At 36.3% G+C, this 9265-nt stretch overlaps 1 pseudogene; it reads right to left on the bottom strand.

Annotated features, from left to right (window-relative positions):
- Nucleotides 1–5627: 5627 nt before the first annotated feature.
- On the bottom strand, nucleotides 5628–6101 carry LOC127074114 (cytochrome b6-f complex subunit 7, chloroplastic-like; annotated as a pseudogene).
- Between the last annotated feature and the right edge of the window lie 3164 nt (nucleotides 6102–9265).

Genomic DNA, 9265 nt, shown 5'->3' with positions numbered 1-9265 from the left:
GAGGGAGAAATGATTAAGGCTCATTAATGAATGTCTAATCCCAACAGTATGCACACTGCTCGAGGAGATCTTAAACGTCTGTCCTTTGAATTTCTTCTGGACAGCTGTCTAGAAGTTCCAAGGTTAGACGCAATTCACTCCACGTGTTGATGTATCTGATCTTTAGGAATACCAAAGGATTGGTTCCTGGAGATTTCTAACTCAGATATCTTCTTAACTTGGTAGAAGTATCAGAGTCAGAGGCAGAAGCTCATTTGTTTATGTCAGAGTCTCATTTTACATCTTGAGAGGCACAATTTATTCAGGGCAATTTTGAATGTTCAGATTTTCTAGGATAAAAAGAAATCTATCTTCAGCTAGAGGTTTAGTAAATATATCTGCCCATTGATGATCTGTATCAATGAACTTCAATGTTACTATCCCTTTCTGAACATAGTCTCTGATAAAATGATGTTTTATTTCAATGTGCTTAGCTCTGGAGTGTAAGATGGGATTCTTACTTAAACAAATGGCAGCAGTATTATCACAAAAGATAGGAATGTTACTCTCGAAGATTTGCAGATCTTCTAGCTGATTCTTCATCCAGAGCATCTGAGTTGTGCACAGTGATGCTGAGATATATTCTGCTTCTGCAGTTGATAGAGCGATAGTTGATTGTCTTTTGCTGTCCCAGGATATAAGATTGTTTCCTAGGAGCTGACAATTTCCAGATGTGCTTTTTCGTTCCAATCTATCTCCTGCGTAATCTGCATCACAGTAACCCGAAAGTCTATACTCTGATGTTTTCTCATACATCAGGCCCAGGTTAGGAGTTCCTTTCAGATATTTGAAAATTCTCTTAACTGCTGTTAAGTGAGTTTCTCTAGGATCTGATTGGAATCTGGCACAGAGACAGACACTAAAGAGAATATCAGGTCGAGTAGCAGTCAGATAGAGAAGGGAGCCTATCATACCACGATAGAGCTTCTGACAAACCTTTTTACTGACTTCTTCCTTTTCAAGAATGCATGTTGGATGCATGGGAGTCTTTGCAGAGTTGCATTCAGCCATGTCAAATTTCTTCAGAACATCTTTTATGTATTTGCTTTGATGAACGTACGTGACTTCTGAAGTTTGGTTAATTTGAATTCCTAGAAAGAACTTTAGTTCTTGCATTAAGCTCATTTCAAATTCTGCCTGCATTAACTCAGAGAATTCTTGACAAACAGAGGCGTTAGCAGAACCAAAAATAATATCATCAACATATATCTGACATATCATGAGATCATTGTTAAGGTTCTTACAGAAGAGTGTGGAGTCAACTTTCCCTCTGATAAAATTGTGTTCCAGAAGAAAATTACTTAAACGTTCATACCAAGCTCTGGGAGCTTGTTTAAGTCCATATAAAGATTTTTTAAGTTTAAATACATGTTCTGGAAATTTTGGATTTTCAAAACCTGGAGGTTGGTTGACATACACTTCTTCTGATATATAACCATTAAGGAATGCGCTCTTGACATCCATTTGATATAATTTAATAGAATGATTAATAGCAAAAGATACAAGAAGACGAATAGATTCTAACCTTGCGACTGGAGCAAAGGTTTCATTGTAGTCAATACCTTCTTGTTGACTGTAACCTTGAGCTACCAGTCGAGCTTTGTTTCTGACGACTTCTCCTTTCTCATTCAGTTTGTTTCTGAAAACCCATCTGGTTCCAATAACGTGAGTGCTTCTGGGCTTGGGAACAAGATCCCATACATCATTCTTTGTGAATTGATCTAACTCTTCTTGCATAGCTGAAACCCAGTCGTTATCTTGAAGTGCTTCATCACAGGACGTAGGCTCGATCAGAGACACTAGTCCCAGAGGCGTCGCTTCAGAAGTCCTGAAGGTAGATCTGGTTCTGAAAGGTTCGTCTTTGTTGCCCATAATCAAATCTTCAGATACGTTGATGCGACTTTTAGCTTTCTTTGGGATTACTGGGGAATTAATTTCCTCAGAGTTCTGAGTGGCAGTTGCTTCTGGAGCTTTATCAGATCCTGCAAGAGTGATTTCTAAATCTGCAAAATTTTCAACTAGCTTTGACTTTTCAGGGTCAAGCATATCGTCAAATCTGACATGAATTGATTCTTCCACAATTTTGGTTTCTGTATTGTATACTCTGTAGCCTTTAGAGCGTTCTGAGTATCCTAACATAATACCTTTCTGTGCTTTGGAATCAAACTTGTTCAGATGTTCTTTAGTGTTTAAAATGAAGCAAGAACATCCAAATGGATGGAAATATGAAATGTTTGGTTTTCTTCCTTTACACAGTTCATAGGGAGTCTTTTCCATAATAGGTCTTATGGAGATTCTATTCTGAATATAACACGCTGTATTTACAGCTTCGGCCCAAAAGTGCTTAGCCACATTTGTTTCATTGATCATGGTTCTGGCCATCTCTTGGAGTGTCCTATTCTTCCTCTCTACAACTCCATTTTGTTGTGGAGTCCTAGGGCAGGAGAAATCATGGGATATTCCATTAGAGTCAAATAATTCCTCAAAATTTTTGTTTTCAAATTCCCCACCATGATCACTTCTGACTCTAATAATTTTAGAGTCAAATTCTTTTTGCCATCCAAGGTGCAGCGAAATTTAAAAATTTCTCCATTTAGTGATCCTTACGAATGGGCATGATCAGTGATAGAATCGTTACCTCTTGTGGCGATTCAAACCTTTGGTGCAGATCTCTGATAATGATCAAAACCTTTGATACAGATCCACGGGGCGATCACGAACGTTGAACGATGACAACGTCTCTACTCAGTCCACACGAACGGATTCCTTCAATCGCAGTGCTAGCTGTTATGAATGAAGGCTTTGAGTGAGAGAAAGAGGGAAACAAAATTCCAAGTCTCTACTTGAATTTCTGTCTGAGTGGATTGGAGTGACAATGCTTCTACCCAAGGGGTTCAATTTATAGAACCACTTGTGTGGGCTTCAAGCTAAAAAGCCCACTTAAGTGTATTTTGGCCCATATCTTATAATATGCCCAAAATCACTTAAGTATTTGGTACCTTACCATATTTTGTCTCCCACTTAAGTGCACCGTACCTTACGGTGTTCCTTAGTTACTCTATCTCTTATCAATCCGTCCTTTGTGTGTGACCCTATAGGTTTTCGCGACGTTGGCAATTATATTAAATCACGCATTTAACATAATAAACAGTGAGCGGTATCTAGCAACACATCACTGCTACCCAAGTCACGAAAATGTCATGTGATCTTACAAAACCTCCTGTGATAATAATTATGTGTATAATTACCCCTTTGCCCTTATGTCTATATTGAACACAAGGTATAGACTGTGTCACCCTTGTCCAGTTCAATATTGGGCCCATAGACATTTATCCTGTTACGCAGGATTGGCAAATTCCATCTAGGACACTCATGTCCCTCAGCATGCTTCGTGGAGTACCCATCAACTGTCTTTATGGTTATCCATTTACGGACAACGTTAGATCAGCAACAAAGCACTCGACTCTACATCTAGGATCCATAGTGGTTTCAGGTCGAAGAGTGGTATACACTATTATCACCATGAGAATAACTTATGACACTTTGCATAACTTTCTATATAGTATTCTCATAGCGGGTCAATCCGGTATAAATATTACTCCTAATATTCATACCTATGTTTAAGACTTGATAACTCTTTATCCATGATCCATGAGATGTGATCATCAGTCTACAAACATAATAGTCTTAATGCTTTAATGTTATCCCACTTCACATTAAAGCTCGACTACGGATACTTTAAGAATAGTGCCCTTATGTTTAATGTGTTCTCATGATTAAGTCACACTTAATACATTAAACGGACTATCTATTCTAGGGACTTTATTAATCAACCATAATAAAGAAAATGCCTTTAAATAATTCGATACAAGTACCAAAAGTATTGGCCTCTAGGGCTTACTCCGACAATCTCCCACTAGCACTAGAGCCAATCAGGCATACCCCATATGCCCATTGATCTAGTATGGCCATTGTCATACCCCGATTTTGATCCTGAATTTTTTATTTTTATTTGGCACTTGACCTAAAGTTCATTTGCATACATTCATTCCCAAGTCCATATTTTTGTCATTGTCTAGGCCTTTTTGATCATGGTGTTTTTGATTATAAAATGGATTTTAATTATTTGACTTTTTAATTTTCAATTTGATTTTAATTTCGAATTAAGTTTAATTCCAAATTTCAATTTAATTTTAATTGTTATTTTTACTAATGATTCAAACTCTAATTGATTTTAATTTTCAAATAAATGTTAGAATTGATATCAAAGTAATTTTAACAAATTATGAATTAATTTGATTTTTATTTGGTTTTTACTGATTTTTTATTATTATTTAAATTGATATTTAAATTAGTCTGGGATTATTTCTAAAAATCCATTTTATAATCAAACATGATCCATTTCCCATTCATAATGCATTTCAAATCAAGTTTCGACCAAATTCTCATTCCTTCATTAATATCATACATTCAAAATCATATTCAAGCATGCACCCATGTCTAGGTCATTGCAAAGTCATGTACCAAATTACATTTCATTACATGAATCCTACAAGTACAAAGATTTCATAGATTTCCATGGAGAAATGGTTTTGCTTGAAAACTGCAGTACTCTTAATTACACAGGACAGTAAAAATTCTAAAGGAGTATGACTAGAGAACATGAGCTCTCATTCGATTTCCATTCATTCAGAAGGTTTTTCTTTACCACTAGCCTGCTCTACAAGCTCATAAAACAATGTGAAATAATGTGGGTTGGTCTTTTTCCCCTTCGGCGAGTCAGCTGAACCGGATGGAGACGTTCCTTCTACTTCGACAAGTGCTATGAACAGAGGAAATCAGAATTGGTAGCTCCGCAGTTAGCATGTTTTCCTTGCCACCATTGGAACAAACTTGCCATTTTGAGCCAAGTCAAAACGGGAAGCAACCTGCAACAACAGCACCCACACAGCTGCTACAAACATAACCATAACCTGCAAGAAACACACCAACCATAACCTGCAAAAGAAACACACAAATCCTCCTGCTTCCTTCAATTCTAAGAACCTGAAACAACCTCGAAATTGGATTCCTAAAGCGACTTCGTCGAATTGAAACGAAACCCAAATTGAAAGTTCCAGACCAAATTGTGTTTTACACACGTATAGGAAGATCAGAGTCAAGGAGTAATGCGAATAAATCGTGGATCGAAATCAAGAAGACTTACCGACTCGGAGTTTCGTCGCGGAGGCTACAGGCTTTTCCTTCTTTATCTGCCCGGAGCTATTTGGTTCTCTAAAAGGCACCTGCTTAACGATCGGCTAAGGCTGTTATGATGTTGAAGCAGGGTGTGGTTCACGATGGTTCTGTTTTCGTCATGACAGTGGGAGAGGGTTGTGGAAGTACTGAAAGAGGTTGAAAAAAAAATTAGAGAAATTGCTTGAAGTCCTGGAAGTTCTTTTCGGTTCTGGATGCTGTTAGTTTGTTCTCGCTGGCTCTTGCGTTGCAGTGTTTGGTTCTGTTGCGGCAATTGAATTCAACATCATCACATCAAGAATAAAACTGATATTATAAACTTCCGTTACATTACATGCATATAATAGAAACTCTTACTCAGATTCTTCAACAGCAGCTTCAATTCGAAGAAGAGCATAATCCAACAGCAACACCAACAAGAGTAAGTCCATTCATAATAGCCGCAATCTGAAAAATCTCACCTGCAGCATTGCATTTTGAAGCAAGCGCACCACCACCTCTACCACTTCTTCTTCCTCCGTTATATATTGAACTCCTCACTTTTGCGAAAGCTAGTTCACTGGAAACAGGAACTCCTAGTGATGCCACAGTGCTGTGCTGAGCTTGCAATCCGTTAAAAGAATTGAGTGCTGTGATGAACTTCACATTATGACCCTTCCTGTTGTTCCTTGATTTGGAACCGGTGACTGAGCTTCCTACAACAGTGATTGTAGATGGAGATGCTGCTGAGGCTGAGGCCATTTTTATTATCTGTGAAATATGAGAAAAAGTTTAGAGAAATATTGAATTGATGAGATGAAACTATAAGGAAAGTAAATGCAATAACCTCTTTTGTCTCGTCGTAACTTCCACTGTAATAACATCCAAAGTCAGTCCGGCCATGCTCTTCAACCTGTGATAGTAAGAGATCATTAACTGAAGAAGATTCTCAGTCAAAATTAGTTAGTGATCAGGGTCCTTACCAAAGCATGAAGCTGCTGATTTCACGTTGGCATAGGGATTTGACTGATTCAACTGTCTTAAGGACCATGGGTGTTAATTTTGATCATTCTTTCTTGCATATAAAAACCCACTTCAAGGAATTGGGAAGCTTCAGGTCAACGAAGCTCGCTTAATGAAGACTTGAACCAATGCTGGGAGATACTTGCTGAACCAATACAAACGGTTATGCGAAGAAGTGCAAGCATTAATGGAGACTTGTATTTAAGATTACCTGCTTCGCCGTTGTCATTCGCATCGAACAATATTAGTATTTCCGGGTCACCTGCAATGGATGTTTCCTCAGTTTAGTACAGCAGAATTCTCATAAGGCTCACCAATTGCAACAGAATCAACCGAAACTACAGGATGCAATTCCTCCAGAAATCGGGGAACTTAAAAGTTTGACGCATTTGTACCTAAGCTTCAATAATTTCAAGGGTGAAATCCCCAAGGAGCTCGCAGATCTTCCCGACCTTTGCTATCTTTATCTTCATGAAAACCGTTTGATGGGAAGAATACCCCCAAAATTGGGCACTCTACAGAACCTTCGCCACTTGGATGCCGGTAACAATCATTTGTTGGGTACCATAAGGGAACTCATCCGTTTTGAAGGTGGCTTTCCATCACTACGCGATTTATATCTAAACAATAATTATTTTACTGGAGGAATTCCTGCAGCAACAAATCCAAACCAGTACACAATTGAACCTATCATCCATCAGACTGTTGAACCGGAGCCGGAACCGAAACCGCCTTTGAATCTTCAACATTTTTTTCACTGCAGTAACATCAGTAACCAGCCAAGCAGTAAGAATCCAAAAAAATCCCAAATTTGGAATTAAGACAAATTCAAGAAGAAAGTACACTGTTCACATTACCGTTTTCGAATCCAGGCATCAAAGAGAGCAATCAACAGCTGAGCACCTAAAAGCACTTCTGAAAACTTTCTCCATTGAACCTTTGGACCCCATGTACCAATCCGAAAACCCTAAGCTGCAGAGATAAATAGGCAGAAGAAATCAGTAAGAGGGGGATTCGAAAAAAACGAAGTGGAGGCGGAAAGGAATTGGAAAAAACCCTAAAGCTTGGAGGCGGAAAAGCAAAAAACTTGAATCTTAAAATAAAAAAACAAACCGATTGAAGGAGGTGAGCTCCCCATTTTTGTTTCAGTATAATTTGTTGTGGTTGAGAGCGATTCCATGAGAGCGATACTGAGCTGGTGATGAGCGCGATGCTCTGATATGAAGCGTGATGTTGTTATTGTGAACGCGAACCCACGATTTGTTTTCATAGCTTATTTGCATAAGCGCTTCTCACCTTGAGTTGTTTTCTTAGCTTATTTGCATAAGCGCTTTTTGGCATCGTGTTGAATACTGGCTCATGGGGTTTGGGTTTGGTTTGAACTAAAGCCCAAACAGACTACTCCCTGCAATTAGCTTTTGTTTTGAAATTTAGATTTTTTTTCTTAAGTATATAATAGGTTAATTAGGAATATTAGGTAATTAGTTTAGAATATTAGATTTTTCAGGATATAATTAGAAATTTAAAATTAGATTTAGGTTTAGAGTAAAATAATATTAGTTTAGAATATTAGATTTTTAGGATATGATTAGAAATTTAAAATTAGATTTATGTTTAGAATAAAATAATATTAGTTTAGAATATTAGATTTTTCAGGATATAATTAGAAATTTAAAATTAGATTTAGGTTTAGAGTAAAATAATATTAGTTTAGAATATTAGATTTTTAGGATATGATTAGAAATTTAAAATTAGATTTATGTTTAGAATAAAATAATATTAGTTTAGAATATTAGATTTTTTAGGATATAATTAGAAATTTAAAATTAGATTTATGTTTAGAATAAAATAATATTAGTTTAGAATATTAGATTTTTTAGGATATGATTAGACATTTAAAATTAGATTTATGTTTAGAATAATATTAGTTTAGAATATTAGATTTTTTTAGGATCATAATTAGGAGTTAATCTGATTAATTAGGATTTTTAATTTTGATTAGTTTAATTAGGTTTAATTAGGGTAGTCCAACAGTTTCCTATTTATTAGTTTTTTTTATTTTATTGTTTTTAATTCTTTTTTAATTTATCTTAGTTCATATATTTAAGTTAGTACTAAAATAACAATTAGTTGGTAAGTGGTCTGGTGGAGGGGAGTGGTGTTTAGGTCTTTAGTGTAGTGGGTTTGATTCCCCTATGTGTAGTTTTTTTTTCTTTTAACATTTTCTTTTATATTTATGCTTTATTATTCATAGTTTTTTATTATTGTTTAATAATATAGATTTGTTTTTTCTTTTAATTGCATCATGTGTTCGAAACCATTTGAAAACTATAAAAATCATACGTTTCTCGATTTAATATCGAGCCCATTTTCATACCCTTGTAAGTCGATTGCTTTTAAGCATCGCCATCAACCTCACATGGCTTACTCTTGGGGCTTCTTACAATGAGCTCGTAAGCAACATCAACTAAACTTTCAATAATTTCAAACCTCGGTACTTTAATTGTTTTAATTTAATATTCAAATCATTTTCTAAATAAAGCGTGAAGAAAAAGATTACCTGGATGGAATGTCCAATCGTAATCCCGAATATTAGGCTCAAGCTGTAAGAGCTTGCAAGCCGTTAATATTCGTCTTCTCTTTAACACTCTAATATTCAAATCGTTTTCTAAATAAAGCGTGAAGAAAAAGATTATCCTGGAGGGAGTATCCAGTCATAATCCCGAATATTAGGCTCAAGCTGTAAGAGCTTGCAAGCCATAAATATTCGTCTTCTCTCCAAAACACTTGTAAGTATCTCAAACCATCTTCTTAATAAAGTTGGAAGAAAAAGATTACCTGGAGGGAATATCCAGTCGTAATCCCGAATATTAGGCTCAAGCTGTAAGAGCTTGCAAGCCATAAATATTCGTTTTCCCTCCAAAACATTCATAAATATTCGAATCATTTTCTTAGCAATATTGGAAAGAAACAGACTGCCTGGGTGGAA

This window comes from Lathyrus oleraceus, chromosome 4 (assembly GCF_024323335.1).
Source record: "Lathyrus oleraceus cultivar Zhongwan6 chromosome 4, CAAS_Psat_ZW6_1.0, whole genome shotgun sequence".
Lineage (NCBI taxonomy): Eukaryota > Viridiplantae > Streptophyta > Magnoliopsida > Fabales > Fabaceae > Lathyrus > Lathyrus oleraceus.
Note: the sequence above shows the minus strand (reverse complement) of the source record. Positions and strands in the feature narration are given on the sequence as shown.